Source organism: Bubalus kerabau, chromosome 10 (genome assembly GCF_029407905.1).
Source record: "Bubalus kerabau isolate K-KA32 ecotype Philippines breed swamp buffalo chromosome 10, PCC_UOA_SB_1v2, whole genome shotgun sequence".
Classification (NCBI taxonomy): domain Eukaryota; kingdom Metazoa; phylum Chordata; class Mammalia; order Artiodactyla; family Bovidae; genus Bubalus; species Bubalus kerabau.
In genome coordinates, this window is record NC_073633.1 from 13,282,764 (window position 1) to 13,304,695 (window position 21,932).

General features: G+C 44.0%; 1 protein-coding gene and 1 long non-coding RNA gene across 2 annotated transcripts in view; both read right to left on the reverse strand.

Annotated features, from left to right (window-relative positions):
• TBCA (tubulin folding cofactor A) overlaps window positions 1-21,932 on the reverse strand; it is a 211,483-nt gene that overhangs the window by 124,701 nt on the left and 64,850 nt on the right. The gene's annotated exons all lie outside the window — the stretch shown is intronic.
• Window positions 7,315-13,552, reverse strand: LOC129620863 (uncharacterized). Its single transcript, XR_008698756.1, has 2 exons — window positions 11,788-13,552; window positions 7,315-9,383 (listed from the first exon to the last, which is right to left on the reverse strand). It is a non-coding gene; the product is annotated as an uncharacterized LOC129620863 (long non-coding RNA).

A 21,932-nucleotide genomic window follows, 5' to 3' on the forward strand; every position in this document is an offset into this window, starting at 1 on the left:
TAAATCCGCGTGGCCACGATGGAAAACAGTAGGGAGGCTCTTCAAAAAACTAAAAATAGAGTTGCCATGTGATCCTTCAATTCCACTCCTGGGCATGTATTCAGAAAATAACTGGAAAAGATACATACACCTCACTGTTCATGGCAGCACTATTCACAATTGCCAAGACATGGAAACAACCTCAATGCCCACTGACAGATGAATGAATAAAGAAGATGTGGCACATATATGCAATGGAATACTCCTCAGTCATAAAAAGAAAGAAATCATGCCATTTGCAGCAACGTGGATGGACCTAGAGATGATCATACTAAGTCAGAAAGACAAATACCATATGATATCTTTCATATGTGGAATCTTAAAATATGACACAAATTAACTTATCTATGAAACAAAAACATAGAGACTGACTTGTGGTTGCCAAGAGGTGATGGGAGTTTGAGATTAGCAGATGCAAACTGTTCTACGTAGAATGGATAAACAACAAGGTCCTACTGTATGGCATAGGAACTATATTCAATATCATCTAATAAACCATAATGGAAAAGAATATGAAAAAGAATGTATATACATGTATAACCGAATCACTTTGCTATACAGTGGAAATTAACACACTGTAAAATCAACTATACTTCAATAAAATACTTTTTTTTAAGGATTCTGTCATGAAGCATGTCTAGTTACTTCAAGTTATACTCCCATTCACATTCAGTAAGAGCAAATAGACGCAGGAAACCTACTCCCAAGAACCTGTTTGGCATTGTTTAAATTAAAGAATGGATTTAACCATCTGTTTTCTAAATTAATTTGACCACAGAATCCTGTTTTTGCAACACTTGCTTCACTAACTGCCTATAGAACTAAGCTTTCTGAGAACCATTCTTTCTGGAATGGTAGTCTAGAAGATGGAGAAGGCAATGGCACCCCACTCCAGTACTCTTGCCTGGAAAATCCCATGGACGGAGGAGCCTGGTGGGCTACAGTCCATGGGGTCGCTAAGAGTCAGACACGACTGAGCGACTTCACTTTCACTTTTCACTTTCATGCATTGGAGAAGGAAATGGCAACCCACTCCAGTGTTCTTGCCTGGAGAATCCCAGGGACGGGGGAGCCTGGTGGGCGTCCGTCTATGGGGTCGCACAGAGTCGGACACGACTGAAACGACTTAGCAGCAGCAGCAGTCTAGAAGAAAGTTGTTGGACCGGGAGGCTGGCTCTGCCCTCAACCAGCTCTGCAGTTTTGGACAAGTCAAAAATCACTCTGGGCCCTGGACAGTAGAATTGCTTATGGCTGGGTTTTGTTTGTTTTTGTTTTTGTCTTTCTATACAGATGAGCTCCTCCTTATAGTTTTCCTTTCTGAAGACAAGACAAGATGTTGTGCCCGCCAGGAGACATTGAAGAGCAATCTGTTCATCTGTTCCTTTGAATTACTACTCAGTCCTTCAGTTCAGTGCCTGCTAGTGGAAATGAAAGTGAGGAGCTGGCTGGGCTTTCTGCTCAAGTCTTCCTGTTGCACTGCCATCACCCTGACCACCCATCCCAATTCATCCCGCTTTCAGATAAGAGAAACAGCTGCAGAGTTTGGCAAGAAGCAGGATGACTTCAGACAAGTACACAGCAGGAGATGAACACATCTGACTCTGTCTCTCTGCCACTTCTAGATAAGCCATAAACAAATTTTGTGCTCAGGGAGAAATGATCTGGTATTCTTACATCAAATTCATATAACCTTTACAAATGAGAACAGATCTTCAAACCAGGTGTAGTGTGATTTGTTATGACTCTTTACTGCCTCCAACTGAGATGTTTTACATACACTAATCTAAACACAATGAATCCTGAGCTGCTTTCATGAGTGTAAGTCATTCCAGCCCTGAAATGAAGGGGCTGCTGTGTGTCAGAACACACAGATGCATAGGCAACCAAGAGCTATCTAGCTAAATATCTTCTTTTTATTCATCGGAGCTTCAGAGGTAAAATTTCCTTCCCAGGGACATCCAGGTGATTTGTGACACTCTCCACACACCTTCAGATTCACAAACCAATGAGTACATCACACCAATCTCTCGTTTTCTCATCAGTGACAGACATAAAACACAGGTAATCTTCATTTTACTCAGATGTTTCAATTAACTGTGAAAACCCTTTGGCTTATATCATAGAGCATTTGTGAGTATTTCACTTTTTTTTTCAATTTAAGCATCAGCTAGAACACACACAAAATCTTGTTACATTTCTTTCAGAAATTGATGCAATTAAATGGTTGAGCTGACTGTACTAAAGACAAAAAGAATGCGCTGTAAGGACATCTGAGATCTGTCTTTTTGTCTGTCTTCCCAGAGGGGGTCTGATTCATGGTTTAGAAAAGTAGGATCTATTTTTATATTCACCATTAACATAGGGGCCTGAAAATGGGAAATCCAAACATGTTTGTTTACCAAAAATCTACCTCTTTGCACACAATTTTAAAATCACTTCCCTTGTCTATTTTTTCATCCTCAGGGCCTGCAGCAAAGTACAGAAATTTAGTGAATTTTTCTAGTTAGCCTGCAAGATACCTACAATCTTTAAAAAATATGTTTAAAAATCTTATAATTGTTAAAATAACACATCAAATTTAGATTATCTCCTGGACATTTTGAGAACTCATGAGCTTTGAGTTGTTTTTGTTTTGTTTCCTGAGATTTGAGAATCTGATGAATCTTTACATCTTTAAATTATTTTAAGTTTCACATTGTCTCTGGAACTATCGTAGAAGCAGAAGACATTAAGTTAAATAACTTATAATTTTATCATATTGACAGTGAACAAATGGCTTTAATTGAATTGAGGGTTATTTGCTTTTTGTTTTGTTTTTTTAACTGAATTGATGGAAACAATTGGTTATTTTAGCATCACACAGATAAAAATTTTTTAAAAACTGTATTATAAAGCATTATGCCAATTAGACTCTTGGAGAATTACATCTGACCGCAGCTTAATAATTACAGTTTTGTGGACAGTTTACAAACAGTAGCTGGTAAATAAAGGTTCAGACTAGATCCAACTCTCCCAGTCCTTCTAAAATCAATTATAATAGAGCAGTGAGAGGTGCCATCTCCCTTTGCTGTCATTATGAAGATGTAATTCTGTTACAATTATTTAATCCCAAAGGCATTATTACACCTGTTCAGCAGTTTTCAACCATTCACTAAAATGATGTACAACTCCACTGTGATAAATCTGAGTGATTTTTTTATTAAAGTTTCTTTAAAAGTATTATGACTAGAGGCTGATGAATTTAAATAAATGTTTAGAGAAGCTACATAAATAATTATATAAGGAATGTGTTGTTTTAGGATTTAGTCTTTCACTAGTTTGAACTCTGTATAACCTTGAGACACAGAGAATTTTTTAAAACTCACTTAAATCATGTATATCAGATTAAAGGATAATGGATTCATATAACAGGTCAGATCATGTAGGGCCTTATGGACATGGGTATTGTTCTAGATTCAACAAAAAGCCCTAGGGAGTTTTAACATTGGAGTGCTGTGATTGACTTGTTTTTAAAGGATGATTTTGGCTGTAGGAAGGGTGGGGGTGAATCATAGAGAGCTAGGAGTGGGAGGTGAAAAACCAACTGGGAAACCACTGCAGACCCTCTGCATCACCTCTGGAAAGGTGATGGTCACTTGATTTGGAGGTGCTTGTGAAGACAGAGAAATGAGTGGATTGGGGATATGTTGTGGAGGGAAATGACAGGACTGCAGATAGATTTATAGTGGGAGATGAAGGAAAAGGGGAAGCAGGTTGACTTTGAGGTCTTGATCTTGAAACCTAGACAGATGGGGCGATGGGGGCAGTGAACACGGAGCATGGGGTGACTGCCGCATCGCTGTTCCAGGACGGCGCGGAAGAACCTGTGTAAGAGCGGCGCAGCTGGCAGCCTCACTGCTCAGACTGTCTAATGGACACGGTGGAGCTGCGCTTACAACAGTTCAAGTTGCCTCTGTCCACAGGGTGGAACGAAGCTCCTCTGGTCTGAACACTGTGGAAGAGGCATTTGGAAGGGGTGTGAGACTGAACTCCAAAGGGCTGAGCAGCAAAAATCAAAACTGATCCCATAAAGTACAAATGCATTCAGTTCCGGTGGCAGTTTATACGTTCTGTACTCTGTGGTTATAATGAGATATTAATTCAGAGTTAATGTCCCATAATTAAAAGTCCACTTTGGTTATATACATGACAGACTATCTGAAAATACATCTGTTCCGGCATTTTAAAGAAAGACTAGAATTTTGCTTAGTTCTCACAAAAGAAATGAACATTTTTCCTTTAGAAATCCTAAATGTTTGTATGTTTCTATATGTAGATTTGCATGATTTGGGGTCTCCATCTGAAACAGACAGACTTGATTGATTACATTAGGTTGGTTTTATTGGGCTTTGCACCTTTTCTTTTGGCCATTTCAGTATTTGTAACAAATCTGCCAGAGATGGGAAAGGAGAAATGGAAAAAAAGAGAGAGAGAGAGTGAAACCTAAGATTTCCTCTTGTTCTAATGTTAAAAATGCTGGTAAGAGTTTAGTCATGAGCTGTCCATGTACATTTGTATGAATGAGGTTATATCTGTCTATGGGCATATTGAAGCACCCTAAATGTGCAACATTGTATAAATGTGTGATTATAAGAGAAAGAGAGAAATTGATTTCACAGACATCACTGGTTTGTTTTTTTTGTTTTTTGTTTTGGTAAGGATTTGAGAAAAAGTGACTTAAGCTTCTCTCTTTTTTGTTACTAGTGACAGGTGACAAGAACTCTGATGGCACTTCAGAGCAAATGAGAACTAAAGAGGCTTGTCTCATAATCTAAGGAAGAGATGTTTAACCCAGTGTTCACAGGACCCTTAGAGAGATCTGTGAACTCTCCAAAATTGTATACAAAATTTTACAAGAATGTGAATATGTGCATTTTTCTAAGGAGTAGGTGTATAACTTTCATTGATCCTCAGGAATCCATGACTCATAAAGGCTTAACCCCACCCACCACTCGGCACCAATTTACGCTGCAAATCAGAGGTTAGATTATTGAGTAATGAGGCACCCACAGTCACACAAAGTCAGTGACAGGGATCCTTGATAGTTACGCCGCTTTCTTTGGGTGGACACACCGAGGGTAGTGAATTCTGACCTAAGTGAAGATCTGGGACATTGTGTTACAGGTTGCAACCCTCCCCCACTTGCCCCAGCAGAGACTCATGAAGGCAGGTATATGAGAGCTGGGTTTCTGTTGATTGAATTGAGGTGGGAAGAAGACCAATAAGCTGACCAAACAAATACTAGAAAGATTAACTGAAGCAGAGCCTCCAATTGACCTCAGACAACAAAGAAAAATGGTCAGGGCAGCCCAGCAAGCAGTATTTTGAGCCCAGTCCTTACTGTGCTCTCAAGAGACATAATAGTAAATAGAAACAAACCCCACAAAAATGCAACTGCTTCCTTCCAGCATATCAGTCCTTCTTGTGTGGACCCAGCAAAGAAAGAAAGGTAGGACCCAGTGTTAGCTTCACAGTACCACTATTTTTCCACTTTTAATTTCAGCAGCTACCCATGGGACAGTTATTATTTAAAGGTACTCTTCACAGCTCTTGGGTTAGGAAGATGAATAAGATATTCTTATTTAAGCAACAGAATTCCAAGAAAAGAGACAATACAGGTCCACCTTGCTTTGTGCAAGAGTCCCCAGAAAGCTGTGTTTAAAGAGAACGGTCATAGATCAAAGCGTATATCAAATGCAACAGGAAAATGAAGAAGCTTGAGGCTAATTCCCCAGTAAGAAAGAAATTATTCTTTTTTGTAATGCTGATAACAACATTTTTTGGGGTCTATGTTGTAAATATAGACTGCCATAGTATGCTTCTACCCACATCCATAATATGTGCATATATATGCATAGAGATTCATCACTGTATCCTTAGCATTAATTTTCATGTAATTTAAGGACCTGCACTTTCTACTTTGTGAATCTTTCTGTCCTGTAAAGGAAACGAGTTCACTCCACTACACACTATCAAGCAGACAGGTAATCAATCAGTGATCACACATATCAGTTCCAGCTGAGCTCCTGTCTATTGCTAAGATGGTTACAATAACCTCTAACTGTTCCATGTAAGTAGAAATGGCCTCTTAGACACCTATACCAAAGGTTCGTGCAAGGAGGCTCAACCCGACGGAGGCAGTAGCATTAGCTTTTTTTTTTTTTTCCAAATGTGTCTTTGTCAGCAGTATTTTTAAACATGGGCCTCATCCTGTACTATATTTTATTGCTAAAAGCATCTTTAGTCTCCAGTTTCAGGGATAAAAGGCAATTTTAAAATGTCATGATGGGAAGTAATTTTTCAAGGTTTTCATGACAGGACATAAAATTAGATTTAAAAATATCCAAAATAAGGCCTTGCTCATAAGATGAGGACTTTAACCCGGGTTTCAGGACATTTGGGCCAAACTCTCCTCCTACCAATACTGCTCAGTTGACTGAGGAAATACTTGTAGCTTTTAAAGAAAATTCACAAACGCATGCCCACATGCCTTTATTTAAAAGCTGTCACTAGCTGGCTTCCCTAATCTTGTCTCACATGAGAAGCTTATTGTAATTTGGAGTGCTGAATTCCAAAATGCTGTGAAGCAGTCTTCAAAAGGTCTGACCTGAGCCAGCTGGAGAGATGCCTTGTCTTAAGCTTACTGGGATATTGTCCCACAGAAGATGGCTCCCCAGGACCATGGTTTCCTCCTAGGTATGTGTCAACAGCTGCTAGGAGCATTCAGATCAGGATGGATTTACTAGCACAAGAAAGAAAGCAAGGTTTTCCCTTTTCAGTAAGAAGATGGATAATCCAGGGATTATGTTCACTGAGGTTTTGGAATAGTAAACCTCATTTCCAAAGTCAAGCTCTTCAAAACTGTGTGTGTGTATGTGGTTGAGGGGAGTCGTACAGACTTGATTAGGCACTCCACGTATGTTTTCCTTCAATTCTTTCTATTTAGAATAGAATAGAAAATAAAACAGAAAACATGATTCCTTTCTCAAAAGATGGGAGAGGCAGAACCCATGCTTGGTCTTCTGATTCACTTGGCCAACAGCTAGGGGTCTTTGAGCTAACAGTTTATGCTTTATCTGTGACGAGCAATAATGATAATGCTACCTACAACAGACAGTTGTTTAGGGGTTACATGTAAAGAATTTAGCAAGTGCCTAATACACTGCAAGTTCTCAGTAGTATATCTTTATATTGGAAAAGCTGCAGGTCATGTAAAAGGAAATAACAGCAAATGAAAATGAGCATCAGAACAGAAATCCTCAAGTTTAAAGAGATAATGAACAAAATATGTGAAATGATTCAGAAAAGAAAATGCTATTTGAGCCATAGTTGGAGACCAGAGTGATTTCAGGAGATCTCACTGGGAACTGTCTGGGGTATACTGATGCATCACTGTTTGGGAGACTTGCTTAAGGATCCTCCTTCAGAAGTGTGGGCATAAAATGATCAAGTCCTAGCCTAGGGTAATGGTTGTGAACATGTAAAAGAAAAGAGATGGCATCACCAACACTGATAAGAAAGAACAGAAAACATTATTTAAATCAAAGGAATATCTCCCATAGTTTGGAAAGCAAGTGCCAGAAAGAGAAGATGAAAGAAAGGCAAGTGAAATGTGTTTATATTATAAAGGTTCTTTTCCCAAGGATCCCAAAGCATATTCAATTATAGAAATGCTATACTTCTCAAAGTAGGGCTGATGGTGTAAAGATAGAGTGACAAAACCTCAGAAGACATCTGTTTACATTCTGTTTACTTCCAACACAAAGCAGGAGATATAGAGGGTAAAGGAACCAGGGGAAGTCATTCTATCACTAGGATAGGTATCATGATAAGCAGGGAATTTAGCTCTGAGCTTCCAGGCAGTCAATGCAAAAAGGGAAAACGAATCAGTCATGTGGATTTTCCACTTCAGAGAGAAGGAAGCAATCCAACTTTTCAGAAATAGGAAATATTTTCCTGTCTTTAAGATCTGAGAAGAGGTAACTATAACCAGCTTGCTCCCAATTAAGAAACGGGACAAAAACTTACTTCAGACTTTTTGAAAAGAACATCTGCTGGGCTTAGCCATAGTAAACAGTCTCTGATAACTCCTTACCCAAGATCTCAAAGGGACTCAGGCCCATCAGTTTGGGGTAAAACAAATACACACATGTTGTTAATCCTCAAACCCATGACTTGTCTGATCCTAGATAGAAAAGAACAGTCTATTAACTACTTTCTCCAGCTTCGGTGAGTTATGGTCCTCCTCATTTTTTAATTTTTGGAAGCAGGGGACAATTTCATCAAGTAGAAAAGAAAATCTATTAGGGAGCTTGCCCCTGAGCAGACGGGGGAGAGCAATAGAGAGAGTGGCCTTAAAGGTCAGTGGCCCAGCCTGAAGGGTCCCAGCCAACCTTGAAACCCACCAGGGCCTTCCTCCAGTTGCTTTCTTTATCCCAATAGAATCCCTTAGCAAATCCAAACTTCCCTGGACGGGGAGGGCTAGTTTCTCTGCCTTCAGCTACCCTCCGGAGGAAAGAGGCCGGGAAGGGGAAAAAAGCAGAGAGGGACAGGCTAGGAGAGGGGCCGGAGAAAGGCAGCTTTTGTCTCCACATTTCAATCCCTAGTTGGGGTGGAGAGGGTGCGCGGCAGCGCTGCAGTTTTACAGCTCATGTGAGCAGCGCTCTGCTGTGGAAATCTAATTTGACAGAATAGGTAAATAAAATCAACTGTCATCAACTCCCATTTTATTTACGAGACGAGGTCAATGTTTTTATAGCATCAAACGAAGCAGCTTATTGGAAACAGATTTCAGAACCACTCAATAAAGGCAGTTCTGGAAGTTAGTTTGGTTTTAAATGCCCAAATTCGATGCATTATTTGAAAAAATGTCTTCAGCGAGCCTAAGACAATACGCGGCAATACATTCGGCTGTCCGGCCCCACCTAGCTGGTTCTGAGAACTGGGGCCCTCTCTGTGGAGGGACCCCTCCCGGTCCCTCGCCCCCGGGGTCAGGGCTGGGATCGCACCTGGGGCCGGAGGAGTAGGGGGCGGGCGGGCGGCGCCTGGCGCCTTTCTCAGGGTGCGTTCCTGCCGGCCTTTTGTTTGGCTGTCTCCGCTTTCCCCTTGGTTGTTGATTATTAGTATTTTCCTAGTTTTCCAAACTAATAAGTGCCACTATCAGGCAGTTGGAAGCTCTCGGAGGCTGCAGGCTTTGCCGCTCGGCCTTAATTGATATTGAACGAGCTGCTGGTAGACGGGAACAGGGCCGCTGCTGGATAATTTGCAGTTTAATCAGCGTTTGTAATGAGAGCGGCTGATTAGGGCTGTTGGAAATAAAAGAGAGTTACAAGGAACGTCTGTCAGAGTCCGGTGATAATTCAGGACTAATTGTGGTGATTAGCGCAAACTGGATGACTTTGGGCTTTGCTAATGCAAAGAGAAACGTGCAGGCTCCAGCCAGGGACCCCTCGGAGAACAGCGCTCGGGCTGCGCGCAACTCTGCGGAGCCACTTTCCTGCGAGGCCCCCGGCGCACGGGTCCGGGGAGGGGGGCGGGCACCCCCTGCGCTGCCGCGGAGTCCGGCCACCCCCGCCCTGTCCCCCTCCGGCCCCAGCTCTGTCCCGGGGCGCTTTTCGGGGGCCCCCTGCGGCCCCGTGGGCGCCGTTCGCTGCCCCCACCCTCTTCTCTCCCCTCCATTCTTTGCCCCTGACGACTCCCCCAGTCATCCCCGCAGCCCTCTCGCCGCCGGGGGGATGTGGAACAGCCTGCTCCGCCGCGACCCCCAGCTCCCGCCTCCACTCCCCCACCCCCAGCCCCGGCCGAGGCCCACGAGCCTCCTCGCGGGGAGCGCTCGAGCTGGCGGGGCTGTCTTTACTAGCCCCCACCCCTCCCCCGTCGCCTCCTCCTCTGTTTCCCCTTCCTCTGGGCCCTCATCCGCCGCCGCCCCAGAGGAAGGCTCTGCCCCTTCGTGCACCCCCAAACCCGTTGCACTGGGTGGGTGTCCCGAGGCCTGCCCCACGCAAAGCAGCAGAACCTTTGAGTGCGCTGGGGAGAAGAGAACCACCGCTTATAAACGGCCGGAGTCCTCATTATTGAGGAGTTTCATAACTCTTTAATTCATTTTTAATGACGGCAATAAACATGGTAGTCATTTTGGAACAATAGCTAAAAATCATAGGGCCATTACTGTCCATTAAAACACTGTTTACAGTTCAATGGAGGTTCACGTGCCCCGTCGTCATTCACATCAGCCAAAGGAGAGATTTATAGGTCGGAAGAATGGTTCTTTTTATTCTTTATATAACATAAAGATTATTGAGCAAATTGTTAAAAAAAAAAGTTCACTTGGCTTTTAATCGTGTGAATGGGGATTAAATAAGGAGCTGTTGTCTGGCGCCTGATTTCTATTTGATCAATAAATCATCAAGTGCCTTAAGTGCTTTATTCACTATCAAATTAAATGAAAAATACTTTAACCTGCGTCCCTGGTGTCGGCAGATAAAGCTAATAATATTTTCTGTTATGTTTCCATTTAGGCATTTAACACTCAGAAAAATCTACTAGGTCTTGCTCTCTTTCTCTTTTAGAGATACTACATATTTATTCCACATACCTACACAGGAAATTCTCACCATCAAGGGAGAGCTTATCTGCTTGGGGGACAGAAATCTAACTAGACCAGAATCTCAGCCCCAACTAAATGGCCGCACCTTAACATTAAGGCGGGGACGCAGGACTCCAGGCGCCACAGGCGCCAGGGGCTGGTTCTGCCCGCTGGGTTACAGGATTGAAATAACGTTTTACCTGAGTGTTTGCCCTTTGCTAGAGTCCAGCTCTTCATACAATAATAAATCTAAACAATAGGCCCAAAGGGACAAATCTCTATTATTTCCCAGATTTTCCTGTCCTAGATTAGATACTATCTAATATGATGTATTTCACACGTAGTCCTTTCCTGCCTTTGGAGGAGCTGGGGGATCTGAGACACTCCCTTCCTCTACTACACACCTCAGACCAGAGCTACCAGGATTGTGCTTTATAAGATAACAGCACATATTGTAGCTTAATACCATGTTACTTCACATGTGTCACAAAAGAAAGCATGTTCCTTAGTGTGTACATTTGGGAAAGATATTTTTTTTCCCTTTAATGTCTGGGGTAACCTGACTCTGGCTTGTAGAAAAAAAATGCAATCGAATGATATTTGTGAAGTTTAATTGCTAACTTAGCAGCTCGGTCACACCTCCCAACCCATTAGATGATGAAATCTCACCTGGTTAACGGATACAGCACTGTGGCCTCAATGGCGAATGCCTGATTATACAGCCAAGCTGCTAATTTACCAAACCCCCCGACCAGGGAGGCCTGGACGGCCACCACTCACTGTATTCATGCGGTAGCTAAGAGAAGGAACCGTATTCCCTGAGCCGCTTTCTAGCTACCCGCAGAATGAGAAATGTAAAATTAGTGGAGGTGTGTGCATGAAGGGAGCCGAGCAATTAGCAAGGCGCGGGCGCCCGCTGGCCCGGAGGGGGTCGGCGGGGGCGAGTGGGGAGACCAGGGCGCGAGGGCAAAGGGCCTCCTTCCTCGCGGGCTGCGGCTGGTAGGCCTCGGCGGCGGCGAGGTCACCGCTTGTGCACCCGCCGGGCTGCCGGGGCGCCCAGTTAAGAACAATGCGCTTCCTATCAGCCCTTGGCCACGTGTGCCTTTCCGCAATTCGCTACCCACCCGACTCCAGAGGCACGACGCGCCCTGGAACGCACACACACTTTGTCTGTTTCTCTCCAGTTTGCCCGACAAAATCACGTTAAGCATCCAAACATAGCAAAATCAGCAACTGGTAGCATCTCTACATCAGGCCTCGGGGAACTAGGACATCGGTCTTAGAAGGCGGGGTCTGAAGCCTTTAAGACCTCCGCGTCTGTCAGCCTGGTGCGCTATCTGCGTTCTCTCCTGTCCCCCATCTCCTCAGGTGCTAGCTCCCAGCTCTTCTCGGTGGCTGCGGGGCTTGGCTGTTGAGCGCAAGGCCAGGCGTGCGATCTGTGTTTCCCACTGCCTGGGGGTGGGGATGCGCATAAACTGGATATTTACAACAGGAGCCTGCGCACGCACCTCTGCCTGTGAGGGCAGGTGTCTTTGCACAGATTCTGTAAGAGGCAAGTGGAATTACATGCATTTGTGCAGGTTCCAAAGCCATCGTTCAGTCAGCTGGGTTGTTGTTCTGAGACTGGATGAGGGGGACAAGGAGAAAGAGCATCTTCAGGGGCTTTACGGCCACCTTTCCTTCCTCTCCTTCCAGCTCTAGATGGCAAACCCAACACTTTCCCTTTCCATCCTCCCTTAAAACCAACCAAACAGTTCACAAACCCTTATTTATTTGTTTGTCTGTGGTTATTGCCCATGTTATTAATTGCACCCGGGCCTTCCTTGCTCTTTGAGAGAGCAGCGGTATAAATTGGCTCTAATAAATATTAGCCGCTAGATTAGGCGAGGTGAAGCTGGCACCGCGCTCTATTTTCGACCTGTAGCCTCTGCGAAGCCGCCAGTTCTGCGCCAGATTAGCCCCATCCATCCAGTGTCAATGGTTGTCTTGTTGAGAAAATCAGTGAGTAAACAGGGCTGACAGAGAGGGGGCCCAGCTGATTACTCATACAAATAGACTGCAAACTCCTCCAGGAGAAGCTGTTTCCAGAGATGGGTTTCTCGCATTGACAAGGCTGCTTCTCCCAGGATCCTGTGTCCTGCTGTTCCCACTTTGTCCTCCATCAATCACACAATTGTGTCCGGGATGTTTTATAGAGTCACTTAATATCCCTGCCTTCATCTCTATTCACTTAGAGAATCATCTGCCATCAGGGCTAAAGGCTTTCTGCAGGATGGGACTGGCGACACACCCGGGCAACAATAGCTCTGGTGGAAGCAGGACCCCAAGCCCTTTCTGATGCTAATAGGACAGCCCCGGGATGTTCCAGTGCAAGGCGGCCTTTATTGAAAATGGCTATTAGCCCTTTGTCCACTGCATTAAATTATCCCCTGGGCTAGTCCATGATAGGGGTGTAGAGGCCACAATAAGTTTTCTTTAAAAATTATATTTCCTTTCCCCTAAAGAGGTTTTTGGGTTTGAGAATTGGTTGTGATGAAAGTCACAGGTAACTGTGTTCTCTCATTAGGAGAGGAGGAAACATTTTCAGGCTTAAATATGTCGAGTTCGTTTGGCCCGCATTCACTTCCTCCGATAATTTGCAGTGCTCTGCTCCAGACTGCCCACCCCCACTCCCCGCGCCCTCCACTGCCTCCTGCCGACCAGTACACTCCAGATAGGGGAGGATTAAGTGAACTTTAGTTTTAGTCCAAAGGCACAGCATCTTTTAAGAAAAGAATTTCCACAAGTAAGAGGTCAGCTGGATACAAAAATCACATTTTGTGGGGGAATTTTAAAGACAGAAGAAAGAATTACAAGGTATCAGTCTTTCAGTGGCTCATCTACAAATTAGATTGCTACACAATTAATCATAAAGTTAATTAATGGGCAAGTTACTAATTAGAACATTTAAAACCAGTGTGTTTATAGTGCCTTAGTTAAAAAAAAAAAAACCCTGTAGTTAATTGGCCCATACTGATCTCATAACTGGTAGTGGAGGTTAAAATATTACAGATGTATTATTTATTATGTATAAGTTCTAATTATGTTACCACTGCATTCCATATCCCATAACTGTCAGAATTTTACAGTTAATTGGAAAGGCTGGCATCAGAAAATGTAACCAGACTAGAGTGAGAAAACTACGAAGTGTGTCTACAGATTCTGAGCTAGCTACATTTACTTTTTTTCTGTTCAGGGACTTGAGGAAGGGTAGTTATGTTTTCTGACTGATCTCTGGGGGTTCAAGCTTTCAGAGCTTCCTTTTTATAAACCTGCATAAAGTTTACGATCTGCTTTGACAAATTAGCTTAGGGCTGAAAGTTGAGGACCAAAATTAGCTTTTGGAGTTTGAAGTCCTGAGGTTTTTGCCTCACTAAGGTGTAGCAAAATATCCAAAAACTAAAAAAATTAAACTTTTTTTTAATCGAATGTTTAATACTATAGTTTACATTAAAACATGGATTTCCACTGAGAATTTTTAGAACATCTGCAAAAGACAAATGCCAAGTTAATTTCATTAAAATACAAGGACACAGGTGACCTGAACATTCCGTCTGTTTATTTTCCACCTGGCTAATCCCTAAGGCATCCACCCTTCTGAGAGTTTAAGGGTCTCTAAGCCCTCCTTTCTGTCACAGTCTCTGTGCCCCCCACATCCCGGGCCCCAGGCTACACTGGGGGCTCTGCTGCAGTGGGGAGGGAAGGCGTGTTTGAAAGCTGCTGAAGTCTCGAGGAGTAGAATCGCCACCCCCTCCCCTTTCCATTGTGTCAATCACAACACCAAACCAACCAGTCCTGCTTAGCAGACTGTGACCTGGAGGACCTGCCCTTGCAGAAGCCCAGCCTCTGCTCCCCTCCCCTACAGTACCTTCTCTGGGGAGGGTGCAGGGGTGAGGAACTGGGCAGGATGGAGGAAGAGGAGGCCTGCCCCTGAAAATCTGCTTTCTTTCCAGGCCCTAGGCCTTCCACATCCATCTCAACTCTTTCTTTGGAGTGAGTACCACCCAGTTACCATATTTTTGGATGTTCTAGATTCTTCTAGGGAGAAGGGAGAACTCCGAGGCCAGAAAGGGAGGCAGATAAAGGCTTTCTCAAACGAGGTCTCACCCAGTAAGCAGTTTTGATCTTTAGCCAGAAGGGAAGGTAGTAACACAAACACACACACATACACACACTCACCACACATGCAGGTTACCCCAGTGAGAACACACATAGGTAATTTTAATGAAAGAGGTTCCAGTACCACATTATTAGCAATAAATCTACACCATTCTTTGTTGGTTAAAATCATTATGATCATCATCGCTATCATTACTGAACTCATTATTCTTGTGTTACTATCAGAGTAGATTTATGATAATACCCACCATTACGCCTGAGTTAAAGAAGGTGTAAAGGTTTGATTAATAGCTGCTTTCATGTTTTAATACTCGACATTTTCTCACATTTTTTCTAAATAAGGACCATGATAATTACAGGCAGTAATTACTGCTTTTGTTAGGAGTGTGTAATTAGCCACATATGCATTGTTCTTTTTAAAAAAGGCAGGTTTGGGAACCAGGCCACAGGTCCAAGGTGGGCAGAGTTTGGACGGGTCACAGCTGGGCACTTTGACAAACAGAGAGATGGGTCCACAGCTTTGCCCTGCCAATACCTGCCCCGAGACACCAAGAATTTGATTTGAATGAATCTGGGTGAAGTTGGAAGTGTAATATTAAGAAAGATTTACAAGGAGGGGTGACTAAGCCTGGAGATTCCCTCCTCAGGGGGCAACTCCAGTCCAGCAATAAGGCCTCGGCCCCGCGGGTCCAGCCTGGGGAGACGCGGTGTCTACCCGTGTGCTCCAAGCTATAAATGCCCGGGCCCTACCTCCTCCCGCCCAGCAGACGCCAGACCTGTGGCCAGCCTGCATCAGTCATCCTCCCGCACTGAATTAGCCGGGAGCTTCCTGGGCCTGTGGGCTCCCAGACTATCTGTCCCTTAAAGGTTACACGCTGCCGTGCCTCGCTTTGTCTTCCTCGTGCCCTTTCCTGGCAAAAATGGAGACATCACATCCTTGCCCAGCCCCGGCTCAGTATTTATGAAGGTTTTCTGACAAATAGGCAGGCTGGCCACGCATGGGTGACTGCCTTCATTCCGCACTTGGCTTGTTTACATAGGACCAGCACCATTTCCACGGATTAAACAAATCACAGGGAGAAGGAGACATTTATAATCCGCCAACGAGGCCACAAGGCAGTCGGGAAAAAATGTGCTAGTGAATGTGTGTGTGGGACTGTGCAAAGGGAAAATGAATGCCCTGTCTGCGAGACTGACCTTCCGGAGAGGGTAATTCTAGCGACACGTGTGTTTGTGCCCAGGAGCGGGGCACACTCGCTGAGGAGCTGCGTGGATTCGTGTCAGGGAGACTCCTGGTTACAGCGACATTGAATTACCCCGCTTTTACCCCTCCCGAGGACACACACAAAGGCCAGGGGGAGAGAGGGAAGAGTTCCCCTAGCTAATGTGTGTGTGTGTGTGTGTGTGTGTGTGTGTGTGTACGCGCGTGCACACGCCCCTCCGTCGCGGGACCCCTGCTGGCGGTTAACCCTTGGCGGGCCGGCGGGGAATAGAAGACCTCCGCGGGAGCGCGCCCTGCCCTCCCTCCGTTTTCCACCCACCCCGGCTGCGCACTGCCCGCTCAGGCCTGCGCGGCGTGCGGGCGGCCCCATGTGTGCGCGCGCGAGGATGTAAGAGTGTCTGATGGTGTGTGAAGTACTGTGCACTTGTATGTGGCGTGTGCGCGGACCACCAAGGGCATAGGGGGCGTGTGCCTGTGTGGTGTAAGTGGGCGCTTGTGTGCTGCGTGTGTCCGTTTGCGATGTGCGTGTCCAGGTGTGTAGGACGCGCGCGTGGCACGAGTGTGGGGGCGTGTTTGTATTTACACTTCCAGAAATCGGATCCGTTTCTAGAACGCCCCTCGCTTCACCCGGAAGTATTCGCGGATCCCTCCACCCAGGTCATAAAACAAAGCCACCGGCCCGAGTGGACTTCCGACGGCTCGACGCCCGCGGAGCTGAACGTCCGGGCGGCGGCCGCCCCAGGCGACGGCTCCGGCTGCGGCTGCGGCTGCCGCTCGTCCGCAGCCTGCTCGGGCCGCCGCTGCCGCCGCGCGGCGGGCACAGCCGGGGCCTGCGTGACACCAGGCACCGGCCCCGGGCCGAGGGAGGAGGAAATTCCCTACAAAATAGCAATGGTTCCGAGAAAAGGATCACAACAAAATATTGAATAAATTCCCTTTTAATTTATTTGATCATTCCACATTACGGGGCTATGAATTGCTCAAATTTGATAACAAGTACTCAATTCAACTCATTATGTAAGTTAAATTAGACTTCGATAAAATTTCAGTGGCGCGCAGTGGTTCCTCGAATGAAATGTAATTTGTGCAAGAATTTGTTGTATCTGTCACAAATATTTCCAATTAGCGACCGTAATTATTTGATAGTTTCTGCAATTATGGCTTAAACGGGTGAATTTGGGACTGTGGAGGACCCTAATTGGCCTAAATTTGATATTTTGCATATTTGCATAATGAGGAAATTGGTAGAAAATTGTGTTCATTCATTTGTGAAAAATCCTATGAATTTTATGAATTTGAAAGCTCTGTTTGTGCAGACTGTGACTTTGCCTGCTGATCCCTGAGGAGCTGACGCTGAACGCCTGAATGGGCAGCTCGCCAACTCCGCGGCTCCTGGAGGGGGCGGGGAGGCAGACGCGGAGGGGGAAGAAGAGGAGAGCCGGGTTGGGGGCAGGCCAAGGTAGCGGAGGGCGGGGGCGGGAGCGGGGCGCATGCTCCGCCGCTGGTCCCGACCGTGGGTGAGAGGCCCCCAGTTCGCCCCGGGCTTCGGGGATGGAAGTGATGGGTGGGATCGGGGGCGGTGGGGGAAGTTGTGTGGGGTGTCATCTAGCCCAGTTACAAGAGGATGCCCTATAGTATAGCTGCGCGCGAACACACAGGCACGCGCACACACAACCTGCTCTCAATGAGAAATGTACCCAATCCGCCAGGTGGAAGGGGTAATTGTGGAGGGGTGAGGTCTTGAGATGATGGTAACTGTGCACTTGTTTAAGTTAAATTGCCAAAGCTTCTCCTCTCAGTAAAAATGTTTGATCTATGGCGCTGTCAATTTAAAGTGTTTAAAGAGAAGCAAAAGCATAGATTTTAAGCTGCTTTGCCCAGCACCCATTCATCATGCATCAGGGATTTTAAAGTTTCATGGTTGCTGTGGTTTAACATCTCAACTCTCTGACACAAGAATCTGGAAGGAGGAAATAGCTCTGCAGGCAGAAGCCTATGACTAAAGGGAAAAGATTACGTCCAAAAATAAAATCTACAAAAATACTCATTTCTGTTCATGCAAGGAGAGGGTATTTTATTTTGAGGGGACCCTATGTTAGTAATTATAAGTAACTGAAACCACTTTTAACCAAAAATTGCTGAAACAATACCACCAATTTCTTTGGAGGGAGGTGGGAGACAGGATTTTAAAAGAAAATAAAAACCTCACTACACTCCATCTCCTTGGTAATAAATAATGATATTCCCCAAGCATTTTGTTGCAAATATCCTGTATTTTCATCAAAACCCATAAGAAAATGTCATCCTCTATGTTTCTTGAATGTAACATTTTAGATACTCCCTTAATTTCTATAGATCTTAGATGCATAAAACCAACCAAAACAGAGTCATAGTGAAGAACATGATATCTAGCTTTGCAGTTAAGTGCTCTGTAAAACTGCTCCACTTGTGAACATTACTTTTGCTGGGAAGGACTTTCTTATCTACATGGAAGTGGGTAATGTGAATGTCTAACAGGCCATAAATGCTTAAGTGCTTTGTTTCACAGTGCATTTTCAGTAAAGGTCAAAATAAATTCATCTTCCTTTAATGCAGTATTTATGTTTGTGCGGGGTTTGGAATAAAATTGCCATTAAAATCCATATTAAAAAAAGGAATAGAAAAATGGGGACTGTGTCTTTGATTTGGCTTTTCATGGGTGGGAAGGTATCATTTGGGGATTGAAAACAGCAATTAGTTACTTATCAAATATAAACAATGCATAGATATTATTTTACTAATATTTAAGAGAAAATAGGCATTTTCAATTTTCCGTATTCTTGAAAACCGATGACTTTGGTGTCCAGTGGTCAGAAAATAGGGAAATAATTTCCTTGCCCATCTTACAGGGTTTTGATAAAAGATCAATAAGAATATTGGTTATTAAGTCTCCTCTTATATTGATGGCATCACCATTATCATCAGTAGCAGCAAGAGTATTGCTGTGCCATTACTACTAAGCTAAGATGTAAAGAAGGATCCTTCGGCCAAGGTTGAAATGAGCCCAGGTGGCCTTTGATTAGTTTAGGAAGGAGCGGATCATTCACATCTCCTTGTAGCTTGCACACACGATCAAGGATCTCCATGAGTGGAGTCATCCTCAAATACAAAGGATAATGGTTCATTCTCTTCCCCATTTAATAATACATCATGTTAAATTTGGGGATTATAGATACTATTTATTTAACCTGTTCAAGAGGTCACAAAGCACTTAACTGCTAAAATTTAAGGCCACTTCTGATCATTGGGGTGAATAAAGAACACAAAAGAATTTCAAATTGAAGAAGCAAGATATGCTTTAATACTGTCCAAGCCACAGTATTAATGTTTGCAATTTTTGTGGGTTCATTTTAAAAAAAACAAGTTGACCAAGAATTTTTTTGTGGATTAATATTTCAGTGTTGCACATTACTTATATTTTTTTCTTTATGTTGCTGTATCTACAGAAGTATTCAGTTCTGCTTATTATGAATATGACATTATCTTCACTTCAAAAGCTTTTTCCGAATGGTTATGGTATTGAATAATTTTGTTGTCCACATGACCTAAACCTCGACAGTACAAATATTTATATAAAAATTGGAATTTAAAAAATTGACCACTCAAGTTCCTTCAGATTTGTTTCCTTCCCCTCCCCTACTCAGGAAACACTCCTTGCCATCTCTCTACATAGTTCAGGACTTCCAGCCCTAAACCTCAATTTGTAAGGTTTAGGGCCAGAAATATAATCATTTTTCAAGTATTGGATCTGATTAAATCCATAAAGAAGGGGATTCCAGGGGTTTTATGAGACTATGGGAAATGACAGCCCTACCATGTCCTGTCCCCATACCACGATCAAGTGCAGCCCTTAGTTTCCTGGAGGAAGCCAAGTTCTCTGCAGTTTGCAGGCCTTCACTGAGTTAGGAGAGGAGAGGCTGAAAGAAGCAGAGCTACAGCAGCTCCACCATGGGAACTGGGTTCTTGGCTCCTTACTCTGAATAGGTTAGGTCAAAGCATTCATGCACCAGCTCCCCTTCACCTTACTCTAACTGGCAGTCAAATGTATGCTCACAATAGGCACTCATGTTATAAAAGCTGCTGAGAAATAGTCTGATAACAAAAAGTCCTAACCTGATGTGTCCACAAGATATTTTTTGGAATTTTTAAGTAGATTATTCTTATATATTTTTTCATCATATCTATTCCTTCCTTTGCTTTCCTACCACCAACCATTCTATCCTGGCTGTCAGTATTTCTTACTTGAACCACTACAATAGCTTCCTAACTATCCTTGTTGGCTCTAGTCTCTTCAACCCGTTCACTGTCCTTGGGGCTGACAAGTGAAGCTTCCTAATCTTCCTTTGTCAAATCCCTCTCCTTCACTAAATATACCAACAGCTCACCTTTTCCCTAAAGGATGAAGTTCAGACTCTATAAACAGGTTTTCGAGTCTTTCCACAATCTGGCTCTAAGGCAGGAGGAGAAGGGGACAGCAGAAGATGAGATAGTTGGATGGCATCACCAACCCGATGGACATGAGTTGAGTAAGCTCCAGGAGCTGGTGATACAGAGGGAGAGCCTGGCGTGATGCAGTCCATGGGGTCACAAAGGGTCAGACACGACTGAGTGACTGAACTGAACTGAACTCACCCACTGAGTCCTGTCCACTGAGATCTGTTTCAGAACACCCTCTTTATACTCCAACCACACTTCCTCTCCCAGGAATACTCTCCTACTTCGTTTGCCTGTTTCCTAGATCCAGCCTGATCTCCCTCCCTCTATGAATTCACTTCCTCATTCAATAAACATTTATTGAATGTGCCAACCACTGTGCAAATTGCTGGCAAGACAAAGATGAATAGACCAGGCCCCATGGCCTGATGCAAAAGACAATCATGTAGCAGGCAAATAACTATGCCATGTAGTAAATCCTACAGTTGGGATACAAAGTGCAAAAAAAGGACCAGTGCAGTTATTGCTACCCATTCTAAATTCTCCTTTTAAACCCATCATGTTCACTGGAAGCTAACCCTACACTGCTTTGTACTGTTGCTAAGTTCCTAGACAATAAAGGATTGCCTTTTGTGTCCCTGTGAACCTCCAATACCGTGCTTTGGAACAGAGACATCAATTAATTGATAGGTGGGTATGGTTGTAGTTGTATAATTGCCTATTTCAGTCGCATGAGTCAAATCTGGTCCTTCTGTAAAGCAAAAAGACTACTATGAAAAAAGCTGTGGCTTCTCTCAATCACCCCATGTAGATATTCTGAATTTTCGACTCTCTGACTCTGCATGAAACCTTAGAGGTGTGGACAGGGCCACAAGTGGGCACTGACAATTGTGGATAAAGTTTTATTTGTAAACGGTTTATCCCAAATGGTATAGATTATGTAACAAGAGCCAAGTACTAATAATGAAGAGAATTTAATTAATTTTAAAAACCCTCTCACTTGCTGCTTAGAACTGTCAGCCTCTCTGCCTCTCCCCCACATCTCTGCCATCAGCCACCGTCCCCACTGCCACAACCGTCAGTAACAGACCACCTTCGCCGTGGGCCCGTCCGGGAGCACAGACTGTACATCCATCGTTGTTGACAATACTAGACACCGACTTCATAAAGAATGCTCTGAAATCCCCTTATAATTCAATGCAAAGCAGCAGTATGTTCATGTAAATACAACTGCACAGATTAATAAGGTGCAACTCAGCTATGAAGAGGCACAGAATTAGAAAGGTAATAGACTGGATTTAAAATACTTAAACTGTTGACATATGAGCCTTTTCATAAAATTGGAAAACATAATAAGTATTAGAACATCACTTGTTCAAGATTGGTGTAGTCCCACCACAGGCAGAGCAGATAGAT